The sequence below is a fragment of the Anopheles aquasalis genome, chromosome 3, assembly GCF_943734665.1.
Source record: "Anopheles aquasalis chromosome 3, idAnoAquaMG_Q_19, whole genome shotgun sequence".
NCBI lineage: Eukaryota > Metazoa > Arthropoda > Insecta > Diptera > Culicidae > Anopheles > Anopheles aquasalis.
Window position 1 is genome coordinate 55,208,740 of NC_064878.1, and position 22,309 is coordinate 55,231,048.

Consider the following 22,309-nt stretch of genomic DNA (forward strand, 5'->3'; position numbering starts at 1 on the left):
TAGGGTTGAGGAGGAGACCGGTTCAGTTCGCAGCGTAACCGCTGCCGCCGGCGATTGACAACGACGAGCGCCGCGATGAACAGAGAAACAGGAAACCAGAAGCTCGACAGCTCGCGACGCGCACACGCTGCTCATTCAAATTATCAACGTCCTCCTGCCACGCTCCTCTCCTGCTGCTACTGACTGCCAGCGCCCAGTTCGAGTGATGAGACCTTGTGATGGCTCAGTGCCCTAGAGATACAGATCTACAGCCGAGAGCGCGGCACACACGAGCACTCGCTATGCCCCGTTACAAAAAGGGGTTTTAGAATGGGAGCATTAACGCAATACTTATTGAGAGGAAACAGGCGCGAGGTTGATTCGCTTTTTGGGGAAGGGAGAAGACACAGGGAACTGAATGGCTCAATATCCCCCCCCCCCCCCCCCCCCCGCCAAGGAATAGGGCCTTTTCGGTGCGTTTGTCTAAAGAGTATCTTTAAATGTTGGCTTCTTCTTGCGAGGATGTTCATAGCATTTAAAGCAGATTGGTTGGTTGGATTTCCCAAGATGGCACTTTGGTCATCAATCGCAAACACTGCAGAATGCTTCGACACAACGAAATACCTCGATTACGGGTACAGGGACGCATCAGGAGAGACTGAATGGAAAAACAAATATTTTGATGATCACGCTCGAAGGTCGCAAGTCACCCTCCGGCGATGGCCGTTAGTTTGCTTCCACGTGAGATAAGATTTATGAGCCTCAAGTGTACGAATGTTTGAGCAAACTATTTGTCCCTCACCTCCGGGGGTGTGGGATGCTTTGCTGAGTTAAAAATGTAGATCACCAGGTTGCTCACACTTAACTGATTTTTCTACAACTATTCCCAAAGTAAAATCGTTCTTGAAGCCCCAAGCTATATATCGCTGACACGCTTTTGCGTTAGGCAAGATCAGCAACCCACCTGGCGGCTGGTTCAAAGATACACTCTCTAGAGAGACACGAATTTCCCGTTCTCACAGACACCAAAACACACTAAAGCAAGGGCCGATCAATAGCGTGGTAATACGATGCCCCTGTCGTCGTGGTAGAATGTGCTAAGGTGTTGCGTGGTAGTGTTAACCTTGAACGCGCTGAATGGCCAATTCTAACACCCACCACTCCCTATCACCAAGAACGAGGGGGTCGCACTGTTGGTGGTGGACCGACCACCTCTACGCGTGCTCTACACACAGCAGCATCATGCCCAGCCCGGGGGACCGGTGAGAGCATTATCTCGGAGGTTTCATCGTTGTCGATGATGCTCTGGCTGCCCCATTCCGTGGTACGCCGCTCTACCGTGGCCCGGCTACAGGGCTGCTCGATTCAAAGAGGAACAAAACAAAACTCGTAAAAAGTGGGAAAATACGCGAAGTTGCATTGAGGTGTGACGGTGGCACACGGTGCGGTGGGGGATGCTGCTGTCTGGTGGGACGAACCGCATATTCAAGCAACAAGCCGCGGTGTGTTGCGTTGGTAGTGGTGTTGGTGCTGTTGTGTATGTGTGCTTTTGATGACAGCACTTTTGTTGATGATGCTGTTAGCGTCGAGACGCGGATTCGATCTAGGGGCACAAAATTTTGGACCGCGAAGCATCGGCTGCAGAAGAAGCTTCCAAAGCGAGCGCTGTGTGGCTTCCATCCTCGACCTATGCGATCTAGCATCATAGTAGGCTGCGAGCACAATGAGGCCCCATCGGCATCATCGAGCGCGCTAAATGATGCATTAAGAGAAGCTTGGTATCTCTTCTAATCGATTTCACCCCGATGGTATTTTGGAAAGGCGCCAGCCTGCCAGCCAGCAAGTCACAGCTAGAGAGCCAACGGAGAATCAATCGGCTGTGGAATGGTCTAGAAGCACATTAACATATCCATTTTGCCACCGTTCTCGCGTTCGCTTGCTTGTGGCTCTTATCGCAAGGTATGCGCTTCTGCTATCTGCCTGTGTATGGATCCTAAAATAGCTCAGAGCAAAAAAGGGTAAAAACACATTAGATACACTGATGAGCGCTATCAGCGTGTCCGAGGAGGTCTTTTAAAGTAAATTAATTTGTCCTCACGAAGAATCGACCGTGAAATGGGCGGTAATTCACTTCATCAAGGTGACAAGATGGACAACAACAAAAAACCACCCCTCATGCATTAACACATTGCTACTGAAGCAATTGTAGCGTCAGCAGCAGCAGCAGCAGCAGTAGCGGCAGTATTGGCAGCAGCATCCGGTGTATCAGGTACGGTAGTGATGGGGCAGCCGGAACAGGAGGGGGAGCATTCATTTTTCCCCGCATTTTCCCAGCTACTTTCCAACTCCCGTCGCGGTACCGCAGTTGTGAACGCTGCTACTGGCGCCACGTTTGCAGCAGCATCTCTTTCTCTCTCTCTCTCTCGTCAGCTCGCTATCTTCCTCGCTCTCGCGGTATCTCTTCTGTTCTCTGGGGCTATTTCTTTTCTAGAAGTATGTGTTTGCTTATTTATGCATTCACCATGATGTTAACTATACATCATATATGTGTACGTGTTTTGTTTGGTTTTGTGTTTTGCCATGAACTTCCATCATGCAGCAGCAGCAGCAACCCTTCCTCTACACTCACATGATGGCGAACCTTTCCTTTCTGCAACAACATTTGCACACAGCAGCGACAACAAAAGGGGGCCACAGCTAGCATGGCTTGCCTAGCCTCGACTTCACGAGGAACACAACGCAAACCAACAGCCTACTACCAACAACCCCCCCCGGAACCGCGCCAGTTGGCGCCTCTGATAGCTCTGGGTTTTTTTTTTAAATAACCAACATTCGCGAATTGTTGCAAAGCGTTTTTGTGTTTGCAAATTCGCTACTCTGGCAGGTTTTCTGTTGAATGTATTTGTACGCATTCACATGTGCGTACGAATTGAACCGGGAAAACGGGAAATCGCTGTTTTCCTCTTTTTCCTGCTCGCCACTGAATCGACCGAGCCCGGCCAATATCGTGAGCTTCACCGGGCGCAAATTCATTTCATTTTCAGGTGAATGTGCTCGATGGCTCGATGTTTTGCTATTTTTTCTTTCTACCATCCGCCCCTTTTTATGCGTGACTTCCATGCCGATGCATGTGTGCGAAAAGTGGCAGCAAAAAAAAAACACATTCGCATGATGACTGTTGTGTGGCAGCTGCCCACCAACAATTGAACAGCAAAAAAGGAGCCACTCATCGTTGGACCTGATTTATAATCAACTGCCTTACACTGGCGCCTTCAGCGGTTGTGTCGATGGCACTCTGTGCCGGACAGGCTGTGCTTTACAGGATGGTGAAATTCACTTACACTTTTGAATGGTTTTGCCAACGGAAAAAAACAAGAGTAACACTTGAAAGTAAAGTTTAAAAAAGAATAAATTTCGCTTAATGATGAATCGTAGGCTACTGGGTATCAAAATTAACACCAAAACACAATTGACAACCAACTTAATGGTCCGCCTACTTAGACCAGACAGATGCATAAAATATCACTTGCAGCAGCAGCAGCAGCAGCAAGAGCTCCCAGCTGTCCCCCGGATCCGTCACTAAGGTGTACTAGTGTGCGAATTGAGTCAACTTGATGGCGGCCCCGGTGATGACCATGAGCCAGATTAAGGAGATCCCCTTCGAAACGCAATGGCCACGGCCGGTGCGTGGTGTGCGCTAGTGATTGATTTGCGTGCAAACTGCCAAAGCGAGAGAGTGCCCGCTCGTTCATAAGGTCCGCCCGCCGTTGCTGCTGCTGCTGCCGCCAGTCATGTATTGAGTGCGGCAAGCTGGTTCGCAAGCCGTAGTGCTCAAGGTGGTACACACCGCGCTAGCCAGCACCAACTGGCCACCATACTACTAGTGGCACTTTCAAATTCGGTTCGAATCGATTGATCCCCTCCCGAAAACTAGCGCCCCCCCCCCCCCCCCCTTCGTGGCTTGGGCCCATCGGTACAAAGTTCTCGGTCCGGTCGAAAATCGATGATGAGTTTCACCTTGAGCCGGCCCACGGAGAGGGGGGGCCTGGCTGGACACACACTAAATGCGGAGTTTTATTTGTTTTTTCTCTCTCTATCATGCTTTGCTCTTGAATTGCAAACACATAAACGCGTAGACCCCCGACCCCGAAGGTCCTTTGCTACGAGAAAATCAATCGCCCTAATTGACAGGTATATTGCGGGTTAATTGCAAAGTTCCCCCCCCTCCACACTAAACACATACCAGTGACGTGCGCGCATCACAGATTGTCCCACTGCGTCTTTGTCTCCGCGTGTTTACGGTTCGTTTGCCCGATTGATGAAGAACATTAACACTAATAGCATAAGTGCCTGGGGGTGCGATCTCGAGAACACGGTGCGCCACATCCAGCTCGACGGAAGCTGGCAAGGTGCGAGCTCTCGTAGACTAATATATGGCCAGCCAGATTGGTTGCTTCCAATTTTTTTCTTGAACGGGGAGTGAGCTGCAACCTTGACATCTGTCTCGGGGACAATTCACCAAAATGCCAACCAAAAAGGAAGCGTTGCAGTTTGTAAAGTTCCTGTTCCAGAGCTCCGGCGTGATCGCTTGCATCATTACACACAGGTTCGTCGTGGGTAGAATCCAATTTAGCGCGATGATCTCACCACCGTCACCGTCGACAAAGCTAATCTGTGTCCCCACCACCACCGGGAGGAGAACGCTGGGGGTGAAATCAGGTTTCTGGCGATCAAAAAACTGACTTCGCCACCAGGCGAGCTCTCGCTGCTGCTTTCGAGTCTTTTGCATCTTCCGCCTCACTAACGGCTTTCCGGCGAAACTGATGGTGACATTATCTCGAACGAAAACAGACGCGAAAATATACACAAACAAAGGAGCCACATGCGAAACTTCTTTTTTTCCAATTCAGCGCCATTTCGGGTGCATGATCTCACGCGAAGGTGCGAGGGTGTGCGAATGGATCGAAAGCCACTAAAGGGGACCCATTCGCTTGATCGAACCATCCATTTTTTTGGAATTTTCTATGCTAAACCTTTTCGTTCCGAAGCCACCGGATTCTGAGGGCGGCGTAGTGTCGTGGTCGCTAAAGGTAAGGCCGACGACTGCTGAACTTGGTTCCCAGAGAGAGCGCACGTAAGCACCGTTAAGGTTGCAGCCTCCAAGACCCCTGCTGAGTGTGGAGTGAGGTACACACAAGCAGCGAAGCGTTAACAAGCTGCTGAGTTAACGTGAAGGTTGATGCTAACCCGCTCCCACATTCCGCCATGTGACGACGCGGTCGACGACGGTCGTGACTCCATTTTATGCGCCCCCTTTTTTCTCTCTCTCTCGTTGCCAACATCAAGCTACTCTCATCCATCTGAATCTGAGCTTCACGCGAGATGATGATGATGATGATGCACTCTGGCGTTACTTTACGTCGAGTTTGTCGCTTTTAAGTGCCTCTGGCGTTACTTAACCTAATCTGGCACCCAGTTTCGTCGTGAAGGACCGCACTACATCTCGGAGTGCTGCTGTAACCCGTGCACAGCCCATCAATCTACCTTTCTTAGGACATTCTGGCTTTACTAAGGTGGTGTCATCCATTAGTTTAGCTCCAGTTCTTTAGAAACTCTTACCTAGAAAGAAACAAATTGAAAAATGGGAATTAGTATGGTATGTAAACAATATTTAAAAAAGATAAATTACAAAATAACAAAAAAGCAGTAAAAACAACAGACTACCAACAACAGAGCGACATCATTTCTCAACACAAAGGAACACAGAGCGTTTAAAGGTTGATAAGCGCAACCGCCCTCTATTTACAAATAGACTTTTCCTGGAGTTACATGAGTTTTGGGATCCAAACTGTTGGCAAACGTGCGCTATCTCTACTGGTGCGGTGTGATCCTGTACGTTAAAGTCGTAAGTGGGAAAAGGGAAACGTACAAATCATCACCAGCACCATCACCATCATCATCACCACCACCTGACCTACCAACCACATTTTATCTAAAACCCGACAAAAAGGGTTTTGCGAAAGGGGAAAAAGGTGTTTAAAGCCCAATTTCTCACAGGCTCGGTCGCATTTTACACCCTTTGTGGAACATTTATTCGAACGAACAAAAAAAAAAAGCTGAACAAACACAACAATGTTGATAATGATAAACGCGCCAGTGATAAACGATCCACGTCAACCCACAGCCCCCTTTCTCTTTTACCGATGATGAGACAAAGGTAAACAGAGCACACCCATGAGAGCGTTGACTACATTTGTCGCCATGTCCCAAATGTCAACATAAGTTAACTTCACCACCTGTCCCGCCCTCTCGAAAAAGCTGGTTCATTTATGATGCCTAATAGGGTATTTGGCAGCAATTAAGAAGGCGCCAAACTCGAGCTCAAGATACGGCAATGAGCACCTTTTGGTGCACCGATTTCCGATGCGGGGGCAGACTGTCTGCCGACAAACGGCCCAGGCGTGCTCCGTCTTCACATTTCACCATGTTCCACTCACGGTTTGCTGGATCACGAAGTACCTCAGGAACTTCGAGATCCCCTTAAGACCATGGGCTCATCATGATGTTACCTGTGTGCACTGGATGTTACCGCTTCCAATCTAATTACCGGGAGGGAACCTATTATCCCTAATCCTGTTTAGATTTCCGTACCAATGGTTCCAGTGATTGGCTTGCGTACCACCATATCGTACTTCCGGTTTCATGGCACAACATACCACCTTCTCACATACTGTCAGAGCTGACGCACGCGCGCAGGTTCGAACCAGAGTGCTGTAAATGTCAACACCTTCTTCTCCACCTTCGATTCGATTGACGGTTCATCGATTGTTTCCCTCCCCATTACCCAATGCTCGTCCTTGTTCGACTTCCGCACCACGAATTGAACCGGTTATCGGTTGGGTCAAAGACCGCTAGGTATCGATAATCAATGAGCAGCTCCGAGGAGGAGGAGGAGTAGGAGGTCCTTTAATGACCACCGCAAGTCCCAGTAGCACAACAACGAAGGCGAGGATTCAAGGAGGACTCCCTCTCCAGAGAGCGAGAGAGAGAGAGAGAGAGTTAATGATAGAACAACCGCTTCCCACCCATAACTCTGTGTTGATTGAAAGTACAACACCACGGACCAGTGGACAGAACATGCACGGGAACAAACACATCCACTGCCCGTTGTTTATCGGAAGAGCGTTAGAGACACTGGAGGGACGTTGCGCGCTGTGGATGCTTGAGCAGAACGGAAGCCACTCATCTGAGTAATCGCTTCCGAGGCGTATCTTGCTCCCTGAGCATCCAGCAACACGGCCAGCCACACAATGTTGACATAACTGCCCCGGTTGTTTATGATCCATTAGCGAGGTTGCCGCCACCGTCGACATCGAGGGCACAATGTCTTCTCTCCGGGCAATCCAATCCACTGGCAACTGGTTCTACATCGAAAGACATTCCTTTACGCCAATGTTCCGGGCAATAATCGTTTTAGAACGCAAACAAATTGTAAACATTCGGATGGATCGGACCCTAAAAACCACCCCCGGGATCGTTGGAATGCGAGTGAAAAGAAAGGAGGTTCCAAAGTAGCACATCGGATACATTTCCCTCAGAAATGTCGCCGGCAGTTTTCGGGCACCACAAACACATGTGGCCATCTGGGCTACCTGGGACTCGTCGATAACAAGAAAAGAGGAACTGAAACATCGTGTTTGACAGAAATTCTTTTCATCCCTACAGACAGGTATAGACTGCCAAAGGACATCTTTTCCAGTGAATTGCAACAACAAACACGGTCCACGGGACCTCCTCCTCGTGCAGGTAGGTAGCGGGTCGGTGCACGGTCCCACGATGGCCACGACGATAAGGCAACGGGATCGATCGATCCCTGAGCCGAGATTGTTGCTCACGGGAAGAACCTGTTTGGTATAAACGCTTGTTATCGTTTTCGGCTGCTTGTCCTTGCACTACTCTCTCTCTCTCTCTCTCTCTCTCTCTCTCTCTCTACTGCTCCCTCTGTTGGCCCTTCAAACCGACCTCACGAGTGGTCCTTTGAAGCTCCTTTCTGTGCCTTCGGGAAACGATTAGAAAAGACTCGAGAAGAAAGCGGCATGGCATATGTTGTTTACTGGTCCTTCAGCTTTGTTTGATATTTGCAAAACAAACCAGAGCACAAAAGGGAAGATACTCTCCCCTGACTCCTGCTGGAACATGCTGCTTGCTCTTTAAGACCACCGCAATGTGCCTTGGAGTGGCCATTTTTGTTTTTGCTTCTTTTCAACAATCCCGTATCTATGTTGCCGCGCAATGGCAGCACCATTTTGGTGTTATTATCAGATTAGAGACCGGACACTCTGATGAGATTAGAGTTGCATAAAAGCTGCAAGCAGCTTCTTTCATCGTCTCGATGAATGAAGATAAGAATTTATGAGAAAAAGCACAGATTGTTTACGGTGTCCGTATTTATTTGAATCGCGTCTCCATAATCCAATCCTTTTTTCTTGATTCTTAGACCACCGGCTGAAGGTGTTAATTATGTAGAAATGAAAATTTGAAGTTCGGAATCTGAACTGAGAGGGTCTCGTTCAGCAATGGTTCTCTCCCATGACTCCATTAAGCGAGAACAATTCATCGGAGTGTTCGTCCGGGGGGCTTTTTTTTTTGCTATCTGATTTTGTGTGGAAGAAGAGTGCTCCCAAACAGTGACTAGCATCGCTTTGTGTTAATTGTTGTGTGCTAAGCAGCTAGTATGCTGCGTACACACTTGGCATTCCTGAACGATGCGCTGAAGAAGAGTTTTCTCATCCACTTGACGCAACGACAAAGACCGACCAGCCAGCGTACAATTGACAATTCGAAGGAGCACTTCTTGCGCTGGACATAAAGCAAAGTGAAGACCTCAAGTAGACTCACTCGCACTCGCAATCACTCTCTCTCTCTCTCTCTCTGTGTCAGTCTTTTCAATTGAAAAATTGTTTTCGCTACATTGCGCCATCCTTTCAACCAAACCAGCATCCCCGGAACAGTCAGTTGGTTTAAGACAGTGACTAGCGACCGATCTCTGCATAGCCTATTGCCCTGAAGGAAGACAGCGAGCTTATGGCGAGGGATTCCTCTTCAATCAATCGTTGCGGGGCCCGCATTTGTTGTCGGATTAAATTTGATCGACTGCGTATGCGGAGAGCACACAGCTGGTGGCAAATTGTTCCGAGAGTCCTCTTGAAACTGAGTGGAAGAGAGCGAGTACTGGCTACTTTTCAATGAATTTCCCTTGGAGAGCCAGCTGTTTCAACTTAGCGAGAAGCATAAGCCGATCAGTAGCGCGAGATGGGAAGTGGGAAAGTATTACATCAATAAGGACGACGAGATGACGACAAAACCAACGCCTCGCCAATAGCCGCCCCGTTTACCCGTTTACCATATTCCACGCTTTGCGACTCCATCTCCTCCTCCACGAGTCCTCCAGGAGTGCGGAGAGGGAATTCCGAACGGAAATTCAATTTAATGTGATCCAGTAGTGCCGGCGGGGAGCGTGACAGCGACCGACCGAGAGGAAGGAAATAATCAAACGCAGCACACTTGTGTGTCTTGGTGCCACCTCCTCCTCCTCCTCCGTCCCTTCCTCAATCCGAATCACGATGGGCACAGAGCACTTTCTCCAGTCGTTGCGTCGTCGCATCGTCGCGGGAAATCATTTCCGCAAGCAAGCGATGACTGCCTGATGGTTTGCTGGTTGGTTGGTTGGTTGGTTGGTTGGTTGGCTGGATGGATAGATGGATGGTTGCTTCGCAGCGTTGGCCTGGCAACCCCACCGGCACTACACGCTAGCGCTTGGTATCTTGGTGTGCAGCGGTGTGCAATGTGAACGAGCAGCCGAACGAGCGGTGCGTGTAATGAATGAAACACGAGAGCGCCGACTTTAACTTGGGAGAAAGTTGCCCCCCCCCCCCCCCCCGGAGAGGGAGAGAGGGAAGGGGAGGGAGGACCACAACACAACACCATATGGTATGTGATGGCCGCTACTTGCTTGCGCTTTGGTTAAAGCTTGCCAATTTGCCGCCATGTTCACGAGCATTCACCGGGCGTACTAGCTTACTGTGACAACATAATTTGGGATGGGGATACTTTGCGGATGGTGACAACCACTCCATCCCCTCCCTCCCTAAAGAAGCGAGAGAGTACATTCGGTTGTGTTCTTTTTTTTTTGTTGCAAATCACAAAGCCACCTGAACATAATCGGACATAATCCGGGTGAATCCGGTGGAATGAATCGAGAGGTGGAGGAGGAGATTAATTGAACTCACTTGAACCCGGCTGCCACTCCACTCCACAAAACAAAAACATTCAAAACATTCAACACAAAACTGCGTGACGCGCACGAGAAATGCGATGCGAAAACGATGCTGTTGCCCTCGGCAACCACAAAACGCAGCCCGAACGCCCGGAGCGGAGCCAAGAAAGGAGCTGCGCTACGTGCCGCGATTGCATCTCGCCGGACCACCCCGAAAAACGCACCACAAAACACAATGTAATCTGTTGTGAAAGATCATCATCATCATCAACAGCATCATCATCGTGAGCACGAATGGAATCAAATGCAACACTCGCGGCGCCGCCTGCCTAGTTGCGCAAATTGTAACAACAAAAATCCCTTCACCGCGAGGGGCTTCAAAAATGCGAGAGGCATTAATTTGGGCAGCACAAATCACGAGCCACAATTTGCCAACCTTCCCCATCGAAAAGCAAGATATCATCTTGCCAGCGCAACGAGCTGGAACAAGACACCGTGGCGGAGATCACGGACCGGATCATCGTGAAAACGGTTAGGCAGAGACCGGCAGGTGCCCTGGATTCGTCGCCGCAGCCGCCACGCGGCCTTCTACGATTGGAAGAAGGTTAGATGCACGCAACTACATTGCAGCTCCTAAGTTTTTTTGGGGGGCTGCCATGTTTACTTTGATTTCGATTCTGCTGCTTTTCTCGATTAATTTTGCGTCATCCACCGCGGTGGACCACCGGCTATAATCTAACAGGTTGGCCTATTTGTTGTGGAACAACAGGAACGAGAGGAACGAGAAGCAGCAGCAGCAGCAGCAGCAGCAGCAGCAGCAAGAAGCGGTTATGTGCTTCGTTAAGCGCGCTGGCTGGCCGCGGCAATTACTATCTCTACACCAGGTACCGGTGCTTGGAAGTGGTGTTTTGGGGCCACGTTCTCCGTTTAGAAATTGGCACCATTTTTGTGGAAATGAAGGAGGAGGAAAATGAACCATTTTCAACACACAGCCACGGTGGAAAAGGAAGAGCAGAAAACGAATCATTAAAACGAATTTAAGTTAAAGGGATCTCCTTCGATCGATAAGCGGGAACAGGCGGCATAGTGCGAAGAGGTAACGGACCAAACAGAGGCAGCAGCAGCAGCAACAGCAGCAACAACAACAACAGCTGAAGCACAACTGCGCTTGCGACAAACAATCCACAAATTAAAGTTTAAAACTCCACGAGCGGCGAGATCTCCTCCTCCTCCTCTTCCTCTTCGCATCAGCGCTCAGTGTGGAGCGGGTGGTGCCACCCCTCGGTAATGAAGTGCGTGTATCTCCCCATTAAAGCGTGCCACATGATTTCTAATTTCCGGCCAATTTATGTCATCCTTGGACCTAACATGGCAGAGTGAGGGATGGTGGAGGAGTAGGATATTAACAAACGAATTGATTATGGGTTTTTTTGTTGGGGCGGGGGGGGGGGGGGGGGTTTGTTTTAGTCACACTCGGGTATCCATTCGAAAATTGAATCTTAATTTCCAATAACAGCCACTATTTGACAGTCGAGAGGGTTGCCCGGCCGCTGATGGGCTCCCTCCTCTTCGATGGTGCTCGATGGCATGCGAAGGACGAAAAGGAAATGCCCACATTCCGACCAAATCCAAGTCAGAGGTCGTGTTGTGTTGGAGGAGATGTTGTGAGCGTTGCGATAGTAGAACAACCGAGCATAGCTCAATCCGTGGTCAACAACTGCAACATAATGACTAAAGTCTGCCTCAAAACCTTCGAGACGTAGCTGGAGCTCCACGGACACACCACGGCAGTCCATGTGTCTCGGGGTGTCGTTTCGCTTTCAGCATCGTCACCCTCGAAATGACACGAAACGGCGACCTGTCTGTCTCGGTGCTTGAAGTGTACGTACGTCCGTCCGTCAAAAACGTGGGACGAGGTTCGCCTTAGTCGCGGTTGACCTGTTGGCGGAATCTTGTGAAATGAATTGTGAGCCTAATCAAGAATATTTTGTGTCGAATTTGGAGACAAATTGACGAGCAAAACTGACAGTTGTGCGAGATGCAGCTGTTGCGATAGCAAGGCAGTGACATCTCAAAACTTTAAACTTTTGTTTTCCAACTAAAAACCAATCATAACTGCAAAATTATTGCACCGATCTGTTTGAAAATTTGTACACTTTTTCTGTGCACAACTTACGGGACAACTATGGCGAGTTTCTGTGAAGTTTGCAAATACTTTTTTTTAGTACAAAAGATGTCGCTTATTAAGTAAAATCTTTATGTTCCTTAAGAAAAATCCCCCGAATATTATTCAAAAATTAGTGTTTAACAAATCTTTCGTAAAAATAAAAAAAAAACATGTTCCCCAAAAGAAAAATGGCGTACCAAACACTAACAGATGCTGACAATGACGTGAAATCAGTGTTGTAATCATTCAAAAAATACCACCCCCCCCCCGGGCCAAATCGCCACTACTAACGCTCGCTATGTTTATACATGTTCACCGAAACATGTTCGCCAACTACGCTAAGAAGATACATTCAAATTCATTCAAAGCGGAAACCAACGCGGAACCATCTAACGGTTCGGGCGCGACACGAAACCAACAGAACAGAAACTGAAAATAAAACCTGATCCTCTGGTCCACAAACCGTCCGGTCGCTCCGGGGTCGCGATGGATCCCCAATCCAACATCAAAACTCGTAAAACTAGTGTCGCGGAACCACGTTGGCCGTACCACCTCCCCCCCGGATTGGATCGCGTCTCCTCGGTTTGGGCGCACACATTCTTCGCATTCCAATGCTGGTCTCCCTTCCACGTTCAACCACCAACCACGTTGTGTCGCCGCCTTGTAACCTCCTTTTTTTTTGTTGCTTTTTTGACAATCGAACGTCAATCGTGGCGGACGACAGAGCGTGCGCTCGCTCTCGGGGTCTCATCGTGGTCGGGTGCTTCGGGTGTTGGTTGATGTTTACAAACAATCACAGAGCCAGCCAGCACGGAGAGCACGCACGCTTCGACGACCCTCTTCTGGACCACCGCGCGCATTGTGAATGTTGATGGTGAAACCCTTTTGGGTTGGGTGATGACACCACAAACACACGCATCACAGGAACGAACACAGACAGGTTGTCGCGCCCTAAAGTAACCAAAATCGGAGGGTCATGACACACTGCCCCAAACCTTTTCTCTCCTCACCTCCCCTCAACTAAATTAAGTTCAATCAAAATTCCAACGAATTTTCGCCTTCAATGTCCGCAGCCAGATCACTGGAAACCTTGGGTCCCAGAGTCCGTCACGCTTTGACAAGTTTTGATGCCGAAGATTTTCGAGTCACCAAAAAGTCCCGAATCCAAAATTTGTTCCAAAGTATTTCAGGGAGCATTAAATTCTTCCGAAAGGCTTCCGAAAACAATACTCTCGCGCAGCGCGATCCCGCGGCTAATTCAATCAGTCACGCATGGTTTAAGGTGCGATGGTGCTTCTTTCAGGGTCACTGACGGTGCTGGACGTCACATACTGTCACGTAGCGAACGGTGAGAAGCCACAACTATGTCAGCGACACGCGCGCCCCAGTCATGGTGGTGATGGTGGTAATGGTGTTGCCAATTTGGTTGCGGACCGGTCGTGTGTCCGGAACGGTATCTCTGCCCCGTAGTAGCTTCTAGACTCTCGTCCGCATCAAGGTCAACCTCGGCCACCTTGAAGAGTCCGGTGGTTAGAATGCTAGAATGGATTTTTGGTCGAAGTTCGAAGACGACGCAAACCACCGAACAACGATGGTCCAAAAACGCGCCAATGAGAAGACAGACACCAGCAGCCCGGCGTTGGCCATGGCAACACAGCCGCAAAAACCCAAACAACCCCGCAAAGACCGCAACAAACGGGGATCGGGGCGTGAACCAAAGGCGTAAAGACGTACGCACGCACGCACGACGCAAGGCTGGATGTTGGCGTGATGTTTGGCCCCCAAACAACCATTAAAAATGGCCATGCCACAGCTTCGCACCCCGAAAATACTGGCGATGAACTCATTCTTGGCCTTTCTTTTGGGGGGGGCGCAAAGACGAATCAGACGGTCATGTTCGGCGAATCGTGAAAATGCAACGATTTATTAATAAATCTGCCACGAATGCATCTGTAATGCATAAATTTTTAATCGCCAATAGCTATTGTAATCTGCAACAAACCGGACAAGATCTTGCACTATATCTAACGGGGCGTTGGTGTGTCTCAAGAGAATGTTGAAATATTCCAATAGGACCAGAGGGCTACCCCTTTTGCTTAACGGCAATTGATTGCCGTCGTAACCAGGGGGTCCGGTCCGTCCATCACAAACACAACACACGCCACAGGATACCCCTTAAGGCCATTCTTATTCGTTTCGTAGCCAGGACTGGAAACCTTCAGGCTCGTTGTGTTGGCCAATTAGGCATTGGCTAGTCCGCGCACCACACAACACCACGGCGGCCACAAACATGTTGTGGAAAATCAATAAACGACGCCGTCGCGCCGTTGTCGAGGGACCTCGAGGCACCAGCAGCCACCGCGGACGCAACTATATTACCTCTTCCTCTAATGCTACTGCTAGTGCTGCCGCCAGTAATTGCGCCATGTTATGTTGGGTAACCGTCCTGTCGTGACCTACCGCAAAAAAAAGCAAGCAGTTCTAGACATAGCGGCGGGACCACATTTTTGGATTGCGGAACGGAACGGAACTGTAATGAGGCCCGCGGGGCTATCCTTTAAAAAAAATTATGCCGCAAAACGCAAATGCCTCGTAGGTCATGGATCAAACCTGCTGCTAATGCGGAGGGACGTTCGGAATTGCAAAAACCAGTTGAGCAAACAGTGTCCCAGGCCAGTTGGCGCTTAAGGAAACCTAAAAAAAATCCATAATCCTTTAACACCGGCAGGATACGGGACAACTTGAGGGTTTCGAGGAGCCTAAGACAAAGCGCTAATGCCTGGATTATACACTGCCCAGCGGATAATGGAAGGTATAAAAAGCAACACCTACAACGGACCGTTTACACTGACCTTGTGACCTAATGGATGAACTTCTGTTTTGCAAAACAAGCAACAAATCTTCCACAACAAATACAGAATGGAAGACACAGATTACTGTCGAAGGGTCGAGAATGATTCGCGCTCCAATTAGCATTTTTGCTGCATTGCCGTACAATCTGCGATCCCTGGATGCGATCAAGCAAAACACCCCCCGGTTGTAGCGTTATCTCGTGTGGAATGTCTCGTCGAACCTCGGCGCAATCCGAGAAGTTGCTGCGTCCGATCGTATCACGATCGAATCAGACCTATCAAGCGCCAGAAAAGTGCCCAGCAATTACTGTGTGTGCGACTAATAAACGCCACGACGACCCGCGTGATTTGCCTTTGAGTTTGAGTTCCAGTTTTTTTTTTTTTTGTGCTTCAGCAAGAACCCAACGGTGGACTCTTCTGGAACATTTGTTGGGCTGGACAAAAATAATAAACTCGAATTCCTCAGCTGAACTGTGTTCCGGTCCCATTCAACAACAACACCACCACCACCATCGGTGGAACATTCCATTTCCAAACTGGACCGTTATCAATGTAGGAAGAATGCAGACCGAGGCACGGCCGTAACGGCACGTTCTAGACAGTGAATGACGGGGCCACCGGACAGCAGGGAACACAGCGACAATCCACAAAAATCGTCGTCAAATCGTAGGTGCTTATCAGGCGTCGACTGGTCCCCGCTGCATTCATATCACTCTCAAAAATAAAGTAACAAAAAAAAACAACAGAAAGCAATCAACCGATGAGCATAGCCTCACGCGCTTGGGCGTCTGTGATAAACGGGCTGGCTACACTGAGGGTGGGGAATTCCCAATGCTCCAAAGTATCCGGTGGAAAGCGGAACGAAGGAAATGTCTTTTTTCCGAGGACATAAGACATGCACACATACGCTTTATATACTATCTGTGAGCATGGAAGAGACAAACACGTACGAGCAACAGCAATGTCCCAAGTCTATGCGACATTACTAGCTCAGATTTTTTTAGTTGGAATATGTACATTAATCAGAAATATTGTTTAGTGAATTGTAGTTTCATGAAAAATCAGTTTGCGATCAAACACTGACAGACTTTGACGATTGATGATACCCAGACTTAAAAAATACTTGCAATTCAGATAAACTTAGAACTCTTTTTAAAGTCTACCATCAATTTTAAGTCTATTTTCTATTTCTATTTGAAATTGTTGTAGAGAAATACTCAAAAAAGTGTTGTCTTCTTCAAAAATATGCTGGCATTTTCCTGTAAGTCCTGAAAAAATCTTAAAAGATGATTCATACTGCGATAAATATTCGCACTCAAACACACTCGTCAATTCCAGATTTTTCCCCCCGGAAATATGCAAGCCTCTGCTCGAGGACCTGAATAAAACAGAACCAACCTTCATAATTTCCATTAACCCAAAATTAATGCACATAATTATGCTACACGGCGACGGAACTGGCTCCGAACCTAGGGCAACGGAATTACGCATCTTCTGCCAACGGTATCATCGTGAGGGAGAAGCTACGAAGATAAGCAGCTCAACTAACCCCTCAGCAGCATCAACAACAACAAATTCCAGCCCGCAGTTCGCACGAGGGGTCCACACAAAACATGTTGCCAAATGCCCCGGAGTGGGGTGTTGTTCCCGGTGGAATAAAGCCACAACAAAATGATGATCAATAATTCAACCACTCCACACCTAAAATCGGGGAGTCCCGGAGCTAGGGCCTCCTCTCGTTTAGGCCCGTGAAGCCGAGATCTAGGGCCCGGCACTCAAGGAAAGTGCTGCAACAAACAAACGTTCCTCATCATCATCATCATTAGGCTCTGGCTGGCTGGTTGGCTGGCTGGCTGGGTGGCTGGCTGGCTGGCTGGTGGTGAAGCGATCCAAGTCGATCACACCTTTGGCCACTTCCGGATGGGCTGTGCAAGGTGATTAACCTCCGGAACACCGTGCCGATAAGGTATGCAACGGGGTAAGCAGGGAAAACTACGATTTTCCAAACCATTTGCACCACGAAACTGGTTTTGTGAGACAGGAATTTAGGAAGATACTGGTGCGCACAGAGGCCAATGATTATGATTCGCTCTGCTAACCAACCTCCCGGGAGAGGGTTATCTAGAGGGTTCATGATCTGCACAAGATGTGCACCATATTTTGGGGCCACCAGAAAAAAAAACCTCGACACTAATTGACAGATGAAGCAGCTGCGGCTACAGACAGGGGGAGTAGTTTCCCTTTCTGCCGTTGTTTTGTGGCCAACTTTCACATAAAGTTGCTTTACACAACACACAGTAAAGTGTGCACAACACGAAAACTATCATCATCATCATCATCATTATCATCAAGGCATGATAAACTCCGGCGAGGAAAGCGGCGCACTACTGCAGACCCAATTTGCGTTGATCTGGGAACGTTGCTCGCACATGGAGGGCGGGGGAAAAGGTTGTAAGTTCCGCTTCTAACTTTTCATCGCATCTCAGACCCACCCCGGACAACTGGGGCCTTCTGAACGCCTTCTGGAGAACTTTTTCTTTCCGGAGCTGCCTGGGAATAATGTGTTATTCCAAGCAGGATTGATTGATAGACTAACAGGCAGGCTGGCAAGCTCACTGGTTGAGATATACATGTTCATTTTGCTTTGTGAAATGGGCAACAATCCCTTGACAATGTAAGGGGATTTATTTACGAAAGTTCTGCCACAAGTTTTTGCTGCCAGAGGACTTGTGTACTATGCCAGAAATCACTCCCAAGCATGAACTAAAAGGAATCCCTGGTTTTTGGCGCATGAAAATCCAATCGAAAATCAGTTTGTATCAAATCTAGGCGACCAGAAAGGATCTCTCGTTGATATAATTCTCTCTCTCTCTCTCTCTCTCTCTCTCTCTCTCTCTCTCTCTCTCTCGCACCACCTTGCAGTAGACGGGAGTTTTCATTTGGAAAAAAACGAAAAACTCCAAAGCACTAAAGAGAGAGCCGCCAGATGGATAATAGACTATTGATTGTCTCGACCGCATAGGCCGTGTCGCCGAGGCCAAGACAGAACAGTCCGCAACATGGGACCGTCCTTGAGCGTTGGAGTCCGCCCCCCTTCGGGTAGTACTACGCGGCGACCCTACTGCAGATCCTTCCGTGTCGCTGTCTGCCTGCCTGCTTGTCTCCGTCTTGCGCCTATTAGTGTCATTTGTCCGCATTCGACGGACGGCAGTTCATTCATGCCACGGAAGTGCCAGTGCCGCCGGTGTGTTGGTGGCCAACCAGCCAATGTGTTCGGTGCTAGAGAAGCTCAAGATGCTGCCGATGGTATTGCATTCCGCTCGTGGATTTTGATATTGTTTTCCACCGGGAAAACAACAATCTTTGCAGCACAATCGCATTGTAGGTAAGGTCGCGCCCTTCGCGAGCAAATCCTTCACCAATACGACGATGATAAGGACCTGTGCACCAACTCTACTAATACAATCAGACCAGCCGGCCCGGTCTTTCTATACTCGTTGGTGGAGCCGATCCTTGGAGCCGATCCACGTGTTGGTATGTGTCCTCCCTTCGGAATCCACAGAGACACACGCGGGCTGGCGTGCGCGCACGCCCGGATACACACTCTCTGACTCACCGTTCTGGAAGGATACCGGAGTCCCGGAATTCCTCCCGCCAGTCCCGCCCTCACCCAAACCATGGCGTGGTGGAGCACGAAGTGAACGGCGCGTCGCAACAGTGCAAACGACCTAACCCCCTAGAGTTCCCTTTTCCCAAACCCCAAAAAAAAAAAATTGAAGGACATTCGTCGGGAGGAGGAAAAGCCAAACAGTTCTCTCTCTCTCACGCACCCTCTCTCGCACTGGAGGACAACACCTACGCCAAGACGTTTTCTCGTTTCTCGTTTTTCGCAATCGTGTTATCGATGCCTCTGCAATGTTGGTCTGTCTGCCCGACCGGGAGCAGGAGTGTAAGCGACCAGGACCACGTTTTGTTCTAGCGCCCTCTTCCTCCTCCTCTATCCCCCAATCCACAACTCAAGCCTCAATCCGAACCAAGACTAATGCTTATTGGTCTGTGGAAATGATGTTTCCACATTATTCAAGCCACCCACCGTTGGCCATTGCCAACGGATTGGTTCCAGAGCCCGCTTGGGAGTCACATCTAAGACCTGAACGCAGTGTGTAATGATTTACGGCGCGGAATTATTAGTACCAACAGGCCACCAGCTGGGGCACATTGTTTTAGTGTTCCAAGGTCCATGGCGCCGGACCGAAAGGCCGCACATGAATTGAAATGGAAAAGTATGATATTTATTTTCCAAAAGCCCATTCATTTTTCCACCCTTCCCATCCCCCGGGGGGGGGGGGGGGGGGACTTGAGATGTTTGCGCAACGCTACGGATGCTGCCGGATCTCACGTTTCGCTGTGTGTTACGCCACGTGTATCAGCGAAGGGATCGAAGCGATCGAAGCAATCGAAAATTCATTACGTTTACTCGCGTTGCTAAACGGACCGTTTCTGGGCAGCAGCAGCTGGAATCCTCCCGACCAGCTGGATGATCCCTCTTCGCCCTTGCAAGGAGATGCTTGCTTACCTTTTGTTTACTGCTGGAAGGTGAACGGCATCGCAGCCAATAACTCCTCTGCTGCACATGCACTCGATGCACTCGATGCAATTCACTGTTCTCCCTCCCCTTGCTGTACGTACGATTGATGTTCACACAACACACTCACTCACAGCTGCTGGACACACCACACTTTTCTCTCTCTATTGGTTTTTCATGCACGCACACCACACATACAATGCACGGAAATTGCTGCTGCTGCATAGAGGAGGAAAATTAAGGGAAAAAATCACGAATTATACACTTGCACTTGGTTGCTTGGGTGCTGAGGAAACTACACTTCTGATGTTGATCTGTAGCGGATGCCGTTTTTGGGAGTACTTTTCACAAGATTGCACTGCGACCCGAGGCGCAGCGGAACGGATTGCTGTTATTATTGAGCTTTTTAAGCGAACACAACTTCCGAGAATGCAACGCCGGGAAAATGGGAGCTGGGATGGGATTTTTCCACATAATTTCCAACAACTTTTCCAGCCCGTAGTCGGATTGGTGGCATCCACAAACAACTTCGGGAGCAACTTGGCACGCCACGGACGGACCTGCGGCGTCACGCACACCACCAGCAGAAGCGCTGGCTTTGTCACGCACACCAATGAGCGTGATTTTTTTTTCTCTCGTTTTTCTTTGCTCTTGTTTTCTGGTGTTTTTTTTTTCTCTGCTCAATCGCGACCAATTTCACCGAAAGGAAAACTACCAGAAATTCTTAAAACAAGCGAAACTAATCACGATACCATTGCATGGACATGGAAATGCATTCGAACACACGCCCAAACTCACTGTTTTATCTTTTTTTTTTCAGTAAAACGAGCGACCGATCGGGCATCAAACAACATCCGGGGCGGGATTGGAAATGATTTTTTTTGGGAAACACAACACACAACGGCAGTCACGGGTGCACCGGAAACGGAGGGCGGTCACTTATGGAACAGATTATTTCGGCCGCTGCTTCCACTCGATAGCGGGGATCTTTCGGCGCGATTCTGTGATGTTGGCCATTACCTTTTATTCACTTCAAAAGACGCTCGTTTTTGGTGCACAGTTTTGGGAAAACACACGAACAACTAGCACGGACCCACGCACGGTCTTGAAAACCTGCTAAAACACAAACTTTTAATCAAACTATACGACGACGAGAACGACGATGTGCATCGCTCGACGGTTCAGAGAAGGCTTCCACGAACGCACGCACGCACGCACGCAGGCACGCACGCAAGAACAGCTTGGCTCAAAGTGTATTAAGGAAACTGGTCGCCGCCATATTGGTTTTGATTTTTGACATCCGTGGTCAAGCCCTCAATTGAGGCGATGTTTTTTCGATCTTTTCCGATGTTTTTTGGGAATGATATCACGTCCTTATCATGCAAATGTTTGCTTATTACCTTCGCGTTTCGCCTTTCGGGCCTTGGCAAATGACTTCAGCAGGTTATTTAGTACGCCTTGGTTGCTGAATCCCCGGTATAGTGAATGCCCCTGAATGCAGGAGGATGATCGTCCTTGGAAAGAATGGGCGAACGCGCCATTTTATAATCTTCAATCGATCTCCTTTATTCCGGACTGTTTGCTAAGAAGAGAACTGAATGGATCGTCGTACGCAATCAACTGCAACAGAAACACACGCCGAATTTAAACTCAATCAAAACGGAATTGTATAACAATAACTCGATTTGTGGCATATCCCCGCATCTTCAGTAGATATTGATTAATTTAAATAAATTGTTTTCTACTTGCCCTCACGCTAGCAAACACAATGTGCCCCCAGAAGAACACATGTTCCGAACCGAATCGAACCGAAAAGAGATCCATCTCAGCGAATGTCCTCCTCAATATGGTCGTTCCATCGGCGTCATGTGGGCTTCTGGGTATTGTTCCCGCGACCGTAATGATTAAATTACTCATTCCGATTCCCGGCCGCGCCACGAGTTTACGCGCCCTTTTACCCTGAATCCCCTGCGCCCGTATCTTGCAGGGTTGTTCCCCTTCATCACATTTTGTTTTCCAAATCCAAAAACGAGGATAATGCTACCGTATATCGGAAGGGGGCGCTGCCACTTAGCACCCCATATGCCGAGAGCGAGAGAAACGCCTGCATTTCCCGCGGATGTTCCAAGAAGGGAACGCATGGCGCGTGCCACGCGGGGCACAGCACTCATCGGAACCAACTGCCTTCTATTCGAACCCACCCAAACTCGCTGGTAACAAAAAAGGCCGCTTTGGCGCGTCGTAATAAATGTAATGGACCGATTTAGGGATGTGGCGGAGATTCAAGGTTGTCACGCACGCATTATATTGCTCGTCGGTCGTGGTCGTGAAAGGACACTCGGGCTGAAACACCCTTGATCCGAATTCAACATGCTACGTAGTTTGGTCGCGAACAAATGATTACTCACGGCATTGGCTGGCCCGCAAGGCCTTACGCCGAACAGGATAGA

At 48.9% G+C, this 22,309-nt stretch overlaps 1 protein-coding gene across 3 annotated transcripts in view; it reads right to left on the reverse strand.

Annotated features, from left to right (window-relative positions):
• Positions 1-21,031, reverse strand: part of LOC126579184 (phosphatidylinositol 4-kinase beta) — an 83,413-nt gene extending 62,382 nt beyond the window's left edge. For 2 of the 3 annotated variants that reach the window (XR_007608426.1, XM_050242555.1), the window contains exons 1-2: positions 20,880-21,031; positions 19,851-20,078 (exon numbers count right to left, since the gene is read on the reverse strand). The gene's annotated coding sequence lies outside the window, so the exon portion shown is untranslated. Of the gene's footprint in view, positions 1-19,850; positions 20,079-20,201; positions 20,328-20,879 lie in introns of those variants that run through there. The other variant, XM_050242556.1, reaches the window with a different exon arrangement.
• Positions 21,032-22,309: the final 1,278 nt, after the last annotated feature.